This window comes from Pan paniscus, chromosome 8, assembly GCF_029289425.2.
Source record: "Pan paniscus chromosome 8, NHGRI_mPanPan1-v2.0_pri, whole genome shotgun sequence".
Taxonomy (NCBI): Eukaryota; Metazoa; Chordata; class Mammalia; order Primates; family Hominidae; genus Pan; species Pan paniscus.
In genome coordinates, this window is record NC_073257.2 from 42,342,754 (window position 1) to 42,358,094 (window position 15,341).

A 15,341-nucleotide genomic window follows, 5' to 3' on the forward strand; every position below is an offset into this window, starting at 1 on the left:
CAGGACCAGTTTAGATATTAATTTAATCTTGTAATAGCATCTCCACCAACTAGGCCACTGACTATATACACCTAAGAAATGGATTTCTGTGAGAAGCGATATATTCCATTAGAGAACTTTCCAGGAAACAAAGATTTCCAGCAAAGCTAATAAAAGCTTCAAAGCTTTATAAAATAGATCAACAATGCTTTGAAGAGCCCCTTTATTTAACCCTTGCTAAAACAAAAGTATGTCAGCCAGGTTGCAGAGTGTGGGTATTTTCTGTCACATTTCTGTGATACAAAGGCTTAGTCTGATGGGAAAGAGAAGTCAAATTACAAGAATCTTTAATTGGTTTACATGTTAAAGTCTTTTGTGTAAACATCGTTTGTTTGACATCATCCATATCAAAGCATTTATCGGCTTTATAGATTATTTTCTTCAGCTGCTCTAAGATTTATAGGTTCAGGAAACTCTCTCTGAGTTTTTATGAAGCTGCATTTCATCTAGAAAGAGGCCAGAAACAACAAGAGAATGTAAAACGTATGAAATTGATCCCTGCAAGTTAGAGTGAAGTGCAGTGGCAGGAAAGCCAGCAAGGCTCAGCCTCCATATTATAAGATTTTGTACATGTCCCAAAATCACATCTGTTTCATCCAAGACAGGAATCGTGCCCAGGATTCAAAAGGGAAAGTTTAAATTGTTTTGATTGGAGTAACTGTGGCTGGCTAACATGTGCTTCTTCCAGGGGTCCAACAACTCCTCTATTTTCCATCTTTTCCTCCCTCTTTCCTCCCATCCAACCCTAAGAGCAACAACAGAGTCTGATGAGGGACCAGATCAAAATCCTCCTTGGAACACCAGGCGCAGAGACCCCAGAGACTGCAGGCACCGACTTCACTTTTCATCTATTTCCTCTGTTGGAGAGAAAATGTTTCAATCCAGCTGGAACCGTCCAAACCTTGAACCCACCTTAAAAACTTCATCTGCTTTTCATTTTTGAGAAGTTTTACTCAAAAGAAATTAGCTCCCCAAAGTAACCTTACTTATCCACCCTTCCATTATCAGCCAAGAGAAAAATCTCCTCTTAGTCACGTAGCCCCGGGATAGATGCCTTCAACAGCTTCCCAATGTTTCCTTTCAATAACATTTGGAAGTCCTTTATTGGTTTTCCCAGGTGTTTTCCCACCACACTACATCTCTTAGGATATGCTTTGGAAAGATCCGTTCTTAAAAGAAAATTCGCTGTGTTGCTCTAAAGTATTCCTTACTCGAATCTCTGAACTTAGTGACTTTTCCCACAGTATCAACTATTCAAGACAGATTTTTCTGGCTTATTGTTTTAAGATGTCAAGGATGCATTCTGCTTTTCCAAACTGAAGCTGGGACTTCCGATCACATATCCCCTTCCTTGCTACACTAACCAGCTGTTTCTGCGTGTTTCCAGAAGACAGCAGGATTGAGGCTGTATACTCTAGGTTTCTCCTAGGTCATCCATTCAGATATTTACCTTATTTCTTTCCAATGGCTCCAGACATATCATCTCTATTCCTATTTTTTTAAATCTCCAAGTTAAAATATACACATGGCCACACAATGTCAAATCCTCTGCCAAGACTGAACTAGTGTGGTTTTCTCTTTGGACTCCTCTCTAATGACCTAAAGATGTATTATATCTGGATTCTCAGAGGTCTGTAAAATATTAATCCTTATGATGTAAAATGCTAGAAAATTGGGTCAGTCTGAATCTCTATTATTAATCCAGCCTGCTATCATTTCTCTGTGAGGTTCTATAATACATTCTGAAACTGTCACTGACCAGAAATCCCAGTAGTCGCTGACCCACTTAAGAAGCTAATGAAACCTATAGGCTCCCTCTCCAGAAATATCTCCAAACAAAATGGTACCTGTAATTGCTCTTCTAGACCAGGGGTCAGCAAACTGTAATCTGTGGGCCACATCACTGCCAATTTTTGCCAATAAAGTTTTATTCGAACACAGCCATGCTCATTCATTTCTGTATTATCTATGGCTGTTTTCATGTTCCAGTGGCAATGTTGAATAATTAGAGCAAAGACTGTATGGTCCACAAAACCTGAAACATTTATAATATGGCCCTTTACAGAAAAGTCTGCCAGTCTCTCCTCTAGAGTGTTAAAACCAATGACTTCTAAGACAATAACCAGAAATGCCATCCTGGATCACCTAAGCATAGGAGGTTGAGGCTGCAGTGAGCCGTGATCACACCGCTGTGCTCCAGCCTGGGCGACAGAGCAAGATCCTGTCTCTAAAAAAAGAAAAAAGAAAAAAATAGAAATGCCACTCTGGGTGGCTTTGCAAAGTTACTTAACTAAATCCAATTTTCCTTAGGGTAAAAATTAAATAATAAAATTACGCACATAAGTGCCCAGCATGGTGCCTGGTATTCAGTAGGCAATTAATAATGTTTATTGCTTTCATTTGCTATGCTCCTCCTTGTGCTTCAGTACTAGGTTCAAATATCTCCTCCTCTCTGCTGCACTTTTCCTGCAGAGTGGGAAGTTCCTTCCTCTTGGCACCCTAAATTATTTTAGCACTGCTATTCCATGCTCTCTTGAGCTACTCACTTATCTTTCTTTGCATCTAGAATGTGGTTTCCTCTGGAAAAAATTCCATATCTTATTTATTTATCTTTGTTTCTCCAGTGCCTGGCACACAGCAGGATCTTAGCAAAGTTTTTGTTTTGTTTTGTTGTTGTTGTTGTTTTGAGACAGAGTCTCACTCTGTTGCCCAGGCCGGAGTGCAGTGGTGTGATATTGGCTCATTGCAACTGCAGCCTCCCAGGTTAAAGCAATTCTCCTGCCTCAGCCTCCCGAGTAGCTGAGATTACAGGCACCCACCGCCACACCCAGCTAATTTTTGTATTTTCAGTAGAGATGGGGTTTCACCATGTTGGCCAGGCTTGTCTTGAATTCCTGACCTCAGGTGATTCACCCATCTTGGCCTCTCAAAGTGCGGGGATTACAGGCGTGAGCTACTGTGACCTGCCTTAGCAAAGATTTCTTTAGAGAATGAGTAAAGAAATAAATCTACACTAGAAATATTCTTATTCTAAAAGATGCCATGCAATGATTATTAATTATATGTTAGTAAATAATATCAGATATTCCAAGCTGAGTTTCACAAATAATGAATACTTTTTTTTTTTAATCACTGACTTAAGGTCCTAACTTGCTATGTATTTGTATTAGTCCATTTTTACATTGCTATAAAGAACTACCTGAGACTGAGTAATTTATACAGAAAAGAGGGTTAATTGACTCACAGTTCTGCATAGTGTGGGAGGCCCCAGGAAACTTAAAATCATGGCAGAAGGCAAAGGGGAAGCAAGGCACGTCTTACATGGCATTAGGGGAGAGAGAGAGAGAGAGAGAGAGAGAGCTAGGGGGGAACTGCCAAACACTTTTAAACCATCAGATCTTGCGAGAACTCACTATCACGAAAACAGCATGGGGGAAACCGCCTCCATGATCCAATCATCTCCCATCAGGTCCCTCCCTCGATGTGTGGGGATTACAATTTCGAGATGAGATTTGGGTGAGGGCACAGAGCCAAACCATATCAGCATTACAGCAGTCTTGCTAAGCAGCAAAGTACAGGGTTAACATTTCAACCATGTGTAGGTACCAAGAAGTTCTTAGACCCCAAGGAAGTTAAGAATGGCTCTTGTTAAAACCCAACTGTAGAAAATTCTCTAATTAAGCCTCTCATCTTTGAATGATAATGCGAAGTATGATATGCCTTGTCTATAACAAGAGCCTCAATTTAACATTTACAATTTAGCATAAATTTTTTTTTGAAAAGGTGGGGCCAAGCACAGTGGATCACACCTGTAATGAGGGCATTTTGGAAGGCCAAGGCAGGAGGTTCACTTGAGCCCAGGAGTTTGAGACCAGTCTAGGCAACATAGCAAGACCTGATTTCTACAAAAAAAAAACTTAAAAATTAGCCAGACGTGGTGGTGTGCACCTGTGGTCCCAGCTACTTGGGAAGCCAAGTGGGGAGGATCACTTGAACTTGGGAGGTTGAGCCTGCAGTGAGCTGTGATCCACTGCACTCCAGCCTGGGTGACAAAATGAGATTCTGTCTCAAAAAAAGTGGGGGGTGTTTCTTAGGGTTTTTCATGAGTTTGGTTAGAAAAGATTCATTCATTCAAAAAGGAATGAATTAGGCACTGATCGAGGCAGTGAGGAGACAACAGCAAAGCAATAAAGTTCCTGGCCTTACTGTAGTAAAATAAATTAGCTTAGAAAAATCTCAGAATTAATGTTGACAAGAATCTTCTTGGAGTTACTTATATTGCATAAATTTTCCATTATATTATATTCCACAAATAAATAAGAATGTCTCGCATTTCCAAACTAGAGACAGGTCTCCATTTGGATTGTTTGCTATAGCTTGCTGTAACAAATGACTATGTAAGTGGTGACTTAAAACAACACAAATTCTTATTTATAGTTTTAGATGTTAGATGTTTGGGTCTCACTGGGCTACAAGTCAAGGTGTTGGCAGGGCCTCATTTCTGCTGGAGGCTCTCAGGGAGAATCCATTTTCTTGCCTTTTCCAGCTTCTAGAGGCCACCTGCATTCCTTGGCTCACGGCCCCTTCCTGCATCTTCAAGGCAGCAACAGCCCTGAAGACTGTGTCCCACAGCATCACTCTGACACTGACTCTCCTGACTTCCTTCTTCACTTCCGAGGACCTTTGCGATTACAAAGGTCCCACCTGGATAGTCCAGGATAATCTCCCCATCTCAAGGACAGCTGACTCGCAACCTTAATTCCCAACTGCCATATAACTGAACATATTCACAGCTTCCAGGGATTGGGATGTGGACATTTTTCGAAGAGGAGGAGAGAGGGGGCATGATGCTTCCTACCCCACATATTGCTAGAGCAATCAGGCCAATGAGCCCAGTCCACATGCATGACCCCAGTATGAAGCCTGGCATACCACCATTTCTAGAAACCAGCCCTCAGCTGGGCACAATGGCTCATGTTTGTAATCCCAGAATTTTGCAGGGCCAAGGTGGGAGGATCACTTGAGGTTAGGAGTTTGAGATCAGCTTAGGCAACACAGTAAGACCCCATTTCTGCAAAGAAAAAGTTAACCAATTAGCTGGACATGGTGGTGCATGCCTGTGGTCCTAGCTACTCAGGAGACTGAGGCTGGAGGATCATTTGAGCCCAGGAATTAAAGGTTACAGTGAGCTACAATTGTGCCACTGCACTGCAATTGTCTCTAAAACAAAACAAAACAAAAAGAACAAGAAGAAACCAGCCCTCTCCAGGCTAGGATGTTACTCCCACCCACACAGACCCCCAGAACCTCACAAAGCACACCTCTGCTCTTCCACCAGTCCCACTGTAGCAAGTTTCCATTTCCTGTCCATCAAACCGTGTTACATCTTCACCCTCATCTGTTCTAAGAATAAAACTAATGATTTTTTCCCCTTATCCACCCTCCCAATAGAAAAACCATACCGTTTCCTCCAGTCTTCGCCCAAGTGTTACACAAAGACTTGTTCATGATAGTAAAGATGTATTCATGGGTATCTTATTGCTACATGACTGATCAGTCCAATTGCCCATAGAACTGATGTTTATGGTTTCTTTTGAATAAACATAGAAATTGACCCTTCCCAGTCTTGAAACATAAGAAAGTTACATTTGTCTTATCTGAGCTCCTTTCTCAGGAAACCAACCATCAGTCCTCTGAGATAGTATCACAGAGCTGAAACTTACCAGATTACTGCATCTGGGCAATAAAACACCAGACCCCTCACCCATCATGATGCCTACTGACCCCCTGCTTCCTGTTGACCAATTCCTCATCCTTACCTCTCTCTAATTCCTGTTTCCCATGCATGGTTACATTTCTTCCCTGCTATATAAACCCCTAATTTTAGTCAGTCAGAGAGATGGATTTGAGACTGATCTCCCATCTCCTCACCTGCAGCACCTGAATAAAGCCTTCTTCCCTGGCAGTACTGATTATCTCAGTGATTGGCTTTCTGTGTGGTGAACAGCAGCAGGATTAAGACCAAACCACTGGTGTTTTGGTAACATTACCTCTCAGTGTCACCTAAACATATACACACTCATTCATTCTTCTGTTTTTAAGTGGAAAAAAAAGGGTGTGTGTGTGTGTGCGCACGCACAATATAAACTCTTTGAGAGCAAAGACTAACTTAATAAACACAAATACTTGGTAAATGCTAACCAGCTTACCCCCAATGCAGAGAGCTTACAAAGCAGTCTTTGAGCATGATGATAAAGTAAAACATGTTTCTGGAACTGCACACAGAGGTTTGCAGAGATTTCCTCTTGTCAAAGGTAAGTACAAAAAAATCCACAAGGGTTTGGCTGGCTCCAATGGAGCAAGAGAGGTCACTCTGGGCCCTGAGTTATCACCTTAAGGGGCCGGAGCAGCTGGCAGTTGGAACACTGAGCTGGACATTGGTTTGGAGAAATTAGAGCTAGCTTTTTCTGCTTTTGACTACAGCCTTGACCACACAAAGGGCTACATTTAGGTTGGCATTTGCCTAGGATGTAACGCCCATTTGGCCGTTTGGAGTAGATTTTCCACCTCTCTTTTCCTACTGGCACACAGCTGTGACCCTTGGGTCTTGGAAACATCTGTGGAGATTTAGCCTTGGTAACAACAGAGCTCTTCCCAGGTCATCAGAACCCATCTGCCTCCTAGACTAGAGATCACTTACTTACGGACATTTCTAAATAAAGGATGACAAAGTAACTGGATCAACTACATGTTTAATCATTGCTATTTAAATGTGATCATTTCTCAATTTCAAATGTAAAAAGTGTAAACTTAAGGAAAGAAAAATAATGCCAGGGACTAAATAGTATTAAATCTCCCTCCATGTGAGTGCCCCAGATGTCCTATTCTATAAAATTCTCCCCCTTCCCTTTTTGCCTTCAGCTCAGCAGACACCCTTTGCTGGGAACTCAGATGCCACAAAGATGCATTCACTTTCCACCCCCAAGTAGTGTTTCCAAGCATGCAATGTGAACGATGCTGGAAGGCTTCCATTCCTCCTGCCCCTTTGTCTTGTCATGTACAGGCGATATCCCCAAACCAAAGAAAAAATTCTGCCAAGAGAACCAAGCATGACCTAGCCCTGAATGCTATCAGTGCTGCTCGGAGTAACACCTGGGTCAGAATGACAGGGTCTCACTCTTGCCCAGGCTGGAGTGCAGTGGCACAATCATAGCTCACTGCAGCTTCAAACTCCTGGACTCCATGCAATGGAGCCCACGTAATCCTCCTGCCTCAGCCTCCTAAGTAGCTGGGACTATAGCTGTGCAGCACTATGCTCAGCTAATTTTTATTTTTTTATAGAAACGGGTCTCACTATATTGCCTAGTCTTCTCTCAACCCCTGGGTTCAAGCGATCCTCCATCCTCAGCCTCCCAAAGTGCTAGGATTACAGGCACGAGCCACTGTGACCAGCGAGGATACATTTTCATTGGCCACTTACTGTCGGATTCCCAATTCCATAAGGAAAGAGGGAAGGGGATGGCCCTTTCCACCCAAGTGCTGTGTAAACTACATCAGGAGCTCATTTGTGCTTGATGCTCCTCCTTCAGTGATCACATCTTAATGTTCTACCTTCAACTCAAAGAAACTACAATGTTCAAGCAGGAAGCCACCCCAGCAATGATCCTGCCTACCTGCCCTCAGTCTAAGGTGCAGAAACATTTGTCTAAAATGGGCAAATATCACTAGAAAGTCATTTATCTTCCTTTTAGAAGTGAAGCCAGGGTCTACCTTATCTGAAAGACAAAGGCTCTAGAACAGCAATCCCCAGCCTTTTTGGCACTGGGGACCGGTTTTGTGGAAGACAATTTTTCCATGAACCAGGGGTTGAGGGGGATGGTTTCAGGATGATTCAAGTGCATTACATTTATTGTGCAATTTATTATTATTACATTGTAATATATAAGAAATAATTATACAACTCACCATAATGTAGAATCAGTGGAAGCCCTGAGCTTGTTTTCCTGCAACTAGATAGTCCCATCTAAGGGTGATGAGAGATAGTGACAGATCATCAGGCATTAGATTCTCATAAGGAGCATGCAACCTAGCTCCCTCAAATGCGCAGTTCACAATAGGGTTCATGCTCCTATGGAATCTAATGCTACTGCTGATCCGACAGGAGGCGGAACTCAGGGGGAAATGCAAGCAATGGGGAGCAACTGCAAATACAGATGAAGTTTCACTCGTTCACCTGCCGCTCACCTCCTGCTGTGCAGGTTCCAAACAGGCCACAAACCAGTACTGATCCATGGCCCAGGGGTTGGGGACCCTGCTCTAGAATCTTGCTAGAACTCTGCATCTGTGAATGGCAGGTGTATGTTGATTTAGCCAAGAGGCTGTTCCCTGGAGGAATTCTGTTCAGTATAATGCAGGAAACTAGCCTGAGTAAGAAGAATCAACAAGCTTTTGTCCAAAATGAAATTAGTGAGCAGAGTAGAAGCTGGAAGATGTGTGGGGGATATTAAAACCCCTGCCCCCTTCTCGTCCATTGCTTCTGCAGCTCTCCTCTCACATTTTAGGTTGAGGGTACCCTGAGTTGACCTGAGCTGAATGCATGACCATCTCCCAGCATTGGTTTTCTTGTAGCAGCCTGTGTATAAAATTAAAAACACCTGGGTGGCCAGGCACAGTGGCTCATGCCTGTAATCCCAGTACTTTGGGAAGCTGAGGTAGGTGGATCAACAGAGGTCAAGAGTTCGAGACCAGCCTGGCCAATATGGTGAAACCCCATCTCTACTAAAAATGCAAAAATTAGCCTGGCGTGGTGGCGCACGCCTGTAATCCCAGCTACTTGGGTGGCTGAGGCAGGAGAATCACTTGAACCTGAAAGGCAGAGGCTGCAGTGAGCAGAGATTGTGCCACTGCAATCCAGCCTGGGCAACAGAGAGAGACTCCGTCACAAACAAACAAACAAGCAAACAAAACAAAAAAACACCTGGGTTTAGAGCTGCTTGTAGGCAACTAAGGGGACTAACTTGCTCCACTAACTTTTACTAAATTCTCAAATGTCATGGTAAATAAAAATGACATATATTTGTGAGAAGAGAAGGTGCAGGTAATGAAGCCAGTGAAGCCACAATTTAAGAAATAGTGACAACTCCTTTCCACATGCAAGTCTCCTCTGCATCAGATGGGACTTCTTCATCAAATATGTTATTAGAAAAACAAAAACCTAAAACCAAAAGCATTGAGTACAGATTGGAAAGTCTGAAGATGAATGATTAGAAAGCCAGCCACTCTTTTTTCTTTTTTCTTTTCCTTTTTTTTTTTTTTTGAGATGGGGGTCCCACTCTGTTGCCCTGGCTGGAGTGCAGTGGCGCTGATCACGGCTCACTGCAGCCTCGTCTGCCCAAGCTCTAGAGATTCTCCTACCTCAGCCTCCTGAGCAGCTGGGACCATAGGCACACACCACCATGCCCCGCCAAGCCAGCCACTTTCTAAATACCTTTCTGTTGGGTGGCACTGCTAGAGGTCAGGGATCCAGTTCCACCTTTACAGAAGTTCATTTACAGGAGCCCAAGCTACACCATTACACAGAATATCCATGTCACAAACCTGTACATGTACCCCCTGAATCTAAAATTAAAAAAAAAAAGAAGTCCAGGTCAGGCTCAGTGGCTCACACCTGTAATCCCAGCACTTTGGGAGGCTGAGGCAGGAGGATTGCTTGAGCCCAGGAGTTCGAGACCCTCAGCAATACAGCGAGATCCTATCTCTCCTAAAAATAAAAAATTAAAAATTACCCAGGCATAGTTGCATGTGCCTGTCATCCCAGCCACTTGGGGGGCTTAGGTGGGAGGATCTCTTAAGTCCAAGGGGTTGAGGCTGCAGTGAGCCGTGACTGTGCTACTGCATTCCAGCCTGGGTGACAGAATAAGATCCTATCTCAGTAATAATAAAAGTCTGTTTAGTCAAGGAGATCAGCACCGGAAACATACAGTCTGGCACATGTTCTCATAGGCGTTCTGTCCACTCTCCCCATCCCACCAGTGGAGGTGCATATGACCCAGCTGGCTTCTTGGAGGAGGCACCTGAATGGCATCTTTAGTGATCAGTCAGATGCAGCCAGTTGAGAAGGAAGAGGGAAGGTGTTCCAGGTAGTATGCAACACGAGGCCTGGAGCCTGCTATTTTCAGAAAGTTGATAGGAATTACACATGCTACAGCATGGCGCATGGGCAGGGGGCCGTGGGATGGGAGCCTGCACCAAATGGGCCCCGATGCGTGCTGTGATGTTGCACTTTAGCCTCAGGGCTATCACCAAATATTTATGCTGTAAAAAGTGTACCATGCATTTAAGAAGGGTGATGGAGTTTAGGGCAAATCAAAAATAGCAAGAGAGGCTGGGCACAGTGGCTCACGCCTGTAATCCCAGCACTTTGGGAGGCTGAGGCGGGTGGATCACTTGAGGTCAGGAATTCAAGATCAGCCTGGCCAACATAGTAAAACCCTGTCTCTACTAAAAATACAAAAATTAGCTGGGCGTAGTGGCGTGTGCCTATAATCCCAGCTACTCAGGAGGCTGAGGCAGGAGAATATCTTGAACCCAGGAAGCAGAGACTGCAGTGAGCTGAGATCATACCACTGCACTCCAGCCTGGGTGACAGAGTGAGACTCCATCTCAAAAAAAAAAAATAGCAAGGAAAGTGGGAGAGAAGGAGAAGGCAACCGGCAGGCATGGACACTACCTGCTGGGCTTGCCTCACAAACAACTGGCTCAGGGGCAGGAGACGGAAAGTCCATGGGAGAAGCTCAGAGCACTGCAGGGCGGAAGAGAGGTGAGTTCCCTGTGGAGGTGGGGCAGGAAGCTGTCATAAAGGGGTTGCATTTGTAATTGGCATGGTAGGGAATGGGGCTGTGACTGGTACAACTGGGAAGGAGGATGGCACTGGGAGAAGGGAATTGTGTGGGAAGAGAAAAGGATGAGCCAAAGAGGATGGGCAGAAAAGTGAGATTTAGGGCACGTGCAGGCAAGGAAGGATGAGAAGTCAGCAGCAAGGATTTTACACAGAATGACAGCCCAGGCAACAGCTGGTGATGGAGAGAGAGTCTCCAGCCACCACAGCACAAAACATGACATGCAAAGGCATGATGACTTCTAAAGATGGAATGGTGTGTGTGTGTGTGTGTGTGTGTGTGTGTGTGTATGTGTGTTGAGAGAGAAGAATGAGGAGGAGGAGGAGGAGATAAGAAGCATAAGTTCATGATTTCATTAAATTAACATCCTCTTGACTGTCTCAAAAGTATCAGCTCACAAGAAGGCAATTTTAAGTCCTTGCAACTAAAATTTCCTTTCCAGACAAAGAAGCTTAGCATAGAAGTTGTGGAAAAGTGTGCCTATCTCTTTCCTAATGATCACGTCGGAAAAGCAGCCAAAAAGTAAAACATTCCCTCCGGGCACCAGTTACTCAAAGATGGTTTCAGATCATCAGAGCTGGGCTGGATGCTCCCACCAGCAGGACTTCCTCCTTGCTACAAACCACACTAGGCACATTGCAATAAGGCTCGCTGCTTCTGCGCTTCCTTGTCGCATTTGTTTATTTCAACAGATGCAGGGCTTCTTACACAGGCTAGGAAGGGAGACCAAAGGGGCACCTTAACCCTGATCAGGAACAGACCTTCTGCCTCCATGTGACTTACCACACACTTCCGCTCAGACCTGTCTTGAAGGGAAGGCTCTGTTGTGACACCCAGCACACGCCCTTCCTGTCCCCACTCCCTCAGCCCATCAGAGAGTTTCCTGGGAGGGGCTGGTGATCCTAGCTAGTAAAAGGTCCTAGCATGGACACCCATGCTGGCTCTGGGCTTTGCATCTCTTCCAAATCTCATTTGTATGCATCTTGGAAAGAATCTTCTACGCCTTAAGCGGCAGGTTGGCAGCTCTTAACCTCTAGTCACCAACACAGCTCCAATACCACACCCCCTCCTCAGCCCTTTTGAGAGAGTAGCCCACGTGTAGGTACTCAGCCCACAGTCCCATAGCCAGAGGAGAGGGCAGCTGCTGCGTCAGCCCAATGATGAAGTCACAGATGAAGAGACTCGTCTTGTCCCCAAGAAGCTTTCAGTTTAGCCAGAGAGACACATTTGTTATCTCATTAAGTAAATGTTTATGAAGCACCTACTAAGTTCCAGACACTGCTCTAGGTTCCTGGCATAAAGTAGCAACCAAAACAGAAAGAAATCCTTTTCCTCCTGGAGCTTATCGTCTAGTGATCAGTGAGGAGATACCCTTTACACACAATTAATAAAAGGAACCAAACCACAATTATTACATAATTAATAAAAGGAACCAAACCAATGAAACATGCAAAGGACAAAATGATGTTGCATTTAGAAGGAAGAAGGAGAAACATTTCTGCCTGGAATTAGACAGGCTTGGTGAAGAAAGAGGAGTATACAAATTCTGTTACAATTCAGATACGCTTTTCTAGGCTCAAGTGTATGTTAGCTACAGGAATGGTCATAGGACATTCAGATGTTCTCAAAAAACACTGTGCTTCACCTCATGTTTAATGACTATTCACTTGTCCTCATAGAATGGTTAATGGGGAGAGTTGGCCAAGGGAGGCAGAAACTAAGTGCTCAAAGGTAGCAGAGCAGGTGGGTCCAAAGGTGGTGCTGAGATTCTAAGTCAGGTGTTGATAAAAAGAGTCAGACTCTGTAACATTTGAAGAGATTTATTCTGAGCCAAATATGAGTGGCCAAGGGCCCATGACAAAGGCTCAGGGGATCCTGAGAACATGTGCTTAAGGTGACTGGGCTACAAATTGGCTTTATAGATTTGAGAAAGACATAAGACTTCAATCAGTACTTGTAAGATGTACAATGGTTTGGTCCAGAAAAGTGGGACAACTGGAAGCTGGGAGTGGGGGTGAGGGCTTCCAGGTCATAGATGGAGTCAAAGATTTTCTTATTGGAAATTGGCTGAAAGAGTTAAATTACTGTCTGAAGACTTAGAATCAATAAGAAGGGATGTCTGGTTAAGATAAGGGGTTGTGGAGACCAGGGTGTTAGTATGCAAATGAAGCCTCCAGGTAGCAGGCTTCAGGCTTCAGAAAACTGATTGTAAAAGTTTCTTATTAGACTTAAAGAGTCTGTTCTATCAGTCTTAAGGTCTGTGTTCATCTTAATGCTGGTCAGCTGGGTCTGAATTCCAAAAGGGAGGAGGGTATCATGAGGCATGTCTGATTCGCCCTTCCCATCAGGGCCTGAACTAGTTATTCAGGTTAATTTTGGAATGGCCTTGGCCAAGAGGAGGGGTTCATTCAGATGGCTGAGGGGCTTAGAATTTTATTTTTGGTTTACACAGGCTTATTATAATCAACTTGCAGCAATCTTCTCCCTCTCAACCTAGCAAAACACACACACTTGCTTTGCACATACTTTGATCACATCTTCTCCCTCGGGCAGATTTTCATTGTCATTTACCCTGATTCACCTGCACTAAGAGGTTCCTTAGGATCCAAACACAGCCTGTGCCAGGCCCTCACTCTCCATGCACTCTGGGCTCCCCCAACTTGCCCCAGAGAACCCCTCTGTGCTGCACTTCACCATGGAAGCACAAAATCATCCTCACTCTGAATAGCCTCTCTAACCTCATGGCACACTGGTCAGGAAATATGCTTGAGAATAAGCATTTCATGAAAGTCACCCCAAATCATGACAGAAGCACCAGAAATTACAAGTGCAGTAATTGAGTTGAACATCTTTGCGTAATATTTTTAATGTGTGAAAACAAAAAGCCAACCCCCCCCCCCCGAAAAAAAAACCTATGCTTCCTTTGGGCCATCAATAAAGAAACTGTAGAATTCCTTTTGGTTAAAATAGACCTAGGAAGATTCAGTTTGACCAACCCCAGTTCAGGGAGGCTCTTCTGCAGCAACATCCTTGTCAGACAAACACAGAGTTTCTATAGTGTGAACCAAAAAGTATCTGAGACAGGTCTCAGTCAATTTAGAAGTTTATTTTGCCAAGGTTATGGATCATGACCTGTGGCACAGACTCAAGAGCTCCTGAGAACATGTATCCAAGGTGGTTGGGTTACAGCTTGGTTTTATGTGCTTTACAGAGACAGAAGACATTAATCAATACATGGCAGGTATACACTGGTTAGATCCAGAAAGGCAGAACAACTTGGGGGGTAGGGGCTTACAGGTCATAGGTGGAGTCAAAGATTTTCTGTCTGGAAATTGGTTGAAAGAGTTAAGTTATTGTCTAAAGACCTGGAATAAATAGAAAGGAGTGTTTGGGTTAATATGGGGGTTGCGGAGACAAAAGTTCTTATGTAGATGAAGTCTCGTAGTCTCATAGGTGGCTGCCCCCAAAGGCAATAGATGGTGAATGCTTCCTATTCAGACCCTTAAAAGGTGCTAGACTCTCAGCCAATCTCTTCAGTATTAGGAAAAGACCTGGAAAGGGAAAGGATTCTCTATGGAATGTAAATTTCTCCCAAAAGAAACAGCTTTACAAAGCTATTTCAAAATATGTCAAAGGGATAAAATACTGTGATTTGTTTTCAGTGCCTGCTATCGGCCATATGATGCTACAGTAGAGTCAGGTTGGAATTTGGTATCTTACTGTTCTGTCAGTCTTAGGATCTTTTTTTTTTTTTTAACTTTTATTTTAGGTTCAGGGGTATTACACGTGCAGGTTTATTATGTAGGTAAAACTGTGTGTCACAGGGGTTTGGTGTACAGATCATCACCCAGGTAGTAAGCATAGTACCCAATGAGTATTTTTTCTGATCTTTTCTCTCCCCCAAGCCTCCACTCTCAAGTAGGCCCCAGTGTCTGTTGTTCCCCTCCTAGTATCCAGGTGTTCCCATTGTTTAGCTTCCACTTATGCATGAGAACATACAGTATTTGGTTTTCTGTTCCTGCGTTAGTTTGCTAAGGATAATGGCCTCCAGCTCTATCCATGTTGCTGCAAAGGACATGATCTCGTTCTTTCTCATGTCTGTGTAGTATTCCATAGTGTATATGCACCACATGTTCTTTATCTAGTCTACTACCATTGATGGGCATTTAGGTTGATTCCACGTCTTGCTATTGAGAATGGTGTTGTGATGAACATATGTGTACATGTGCCCTTATGGCAGAACAATGTATACACGTTTGGGTCTATAGCCAGTAATGGGATTGCTGGGTCAAATGTTAATTCTGCTTTAAGTTCTTCAAGGAATTGTCACACTGCTTTCCACCATGAACTAATTTACACTCCCACCAACAATGTATAAGCATTTCCTTTTCTCCACAACCTCGC

General features: G+C 43.8%; 1 protein-coding gene across 1 annotated transcript in view; it reads right to left on the reverse strand.

Moving 5' to 3' along the window:
* LOC100977039 (supervillin) overlaps nucleotides 1-15,341 on the reverse strand; it is a 277,602-nt gene that overhangs the window by 213,665 nt on the left and 48,596 nt on the right. The window lies entirely within an intron of this gene.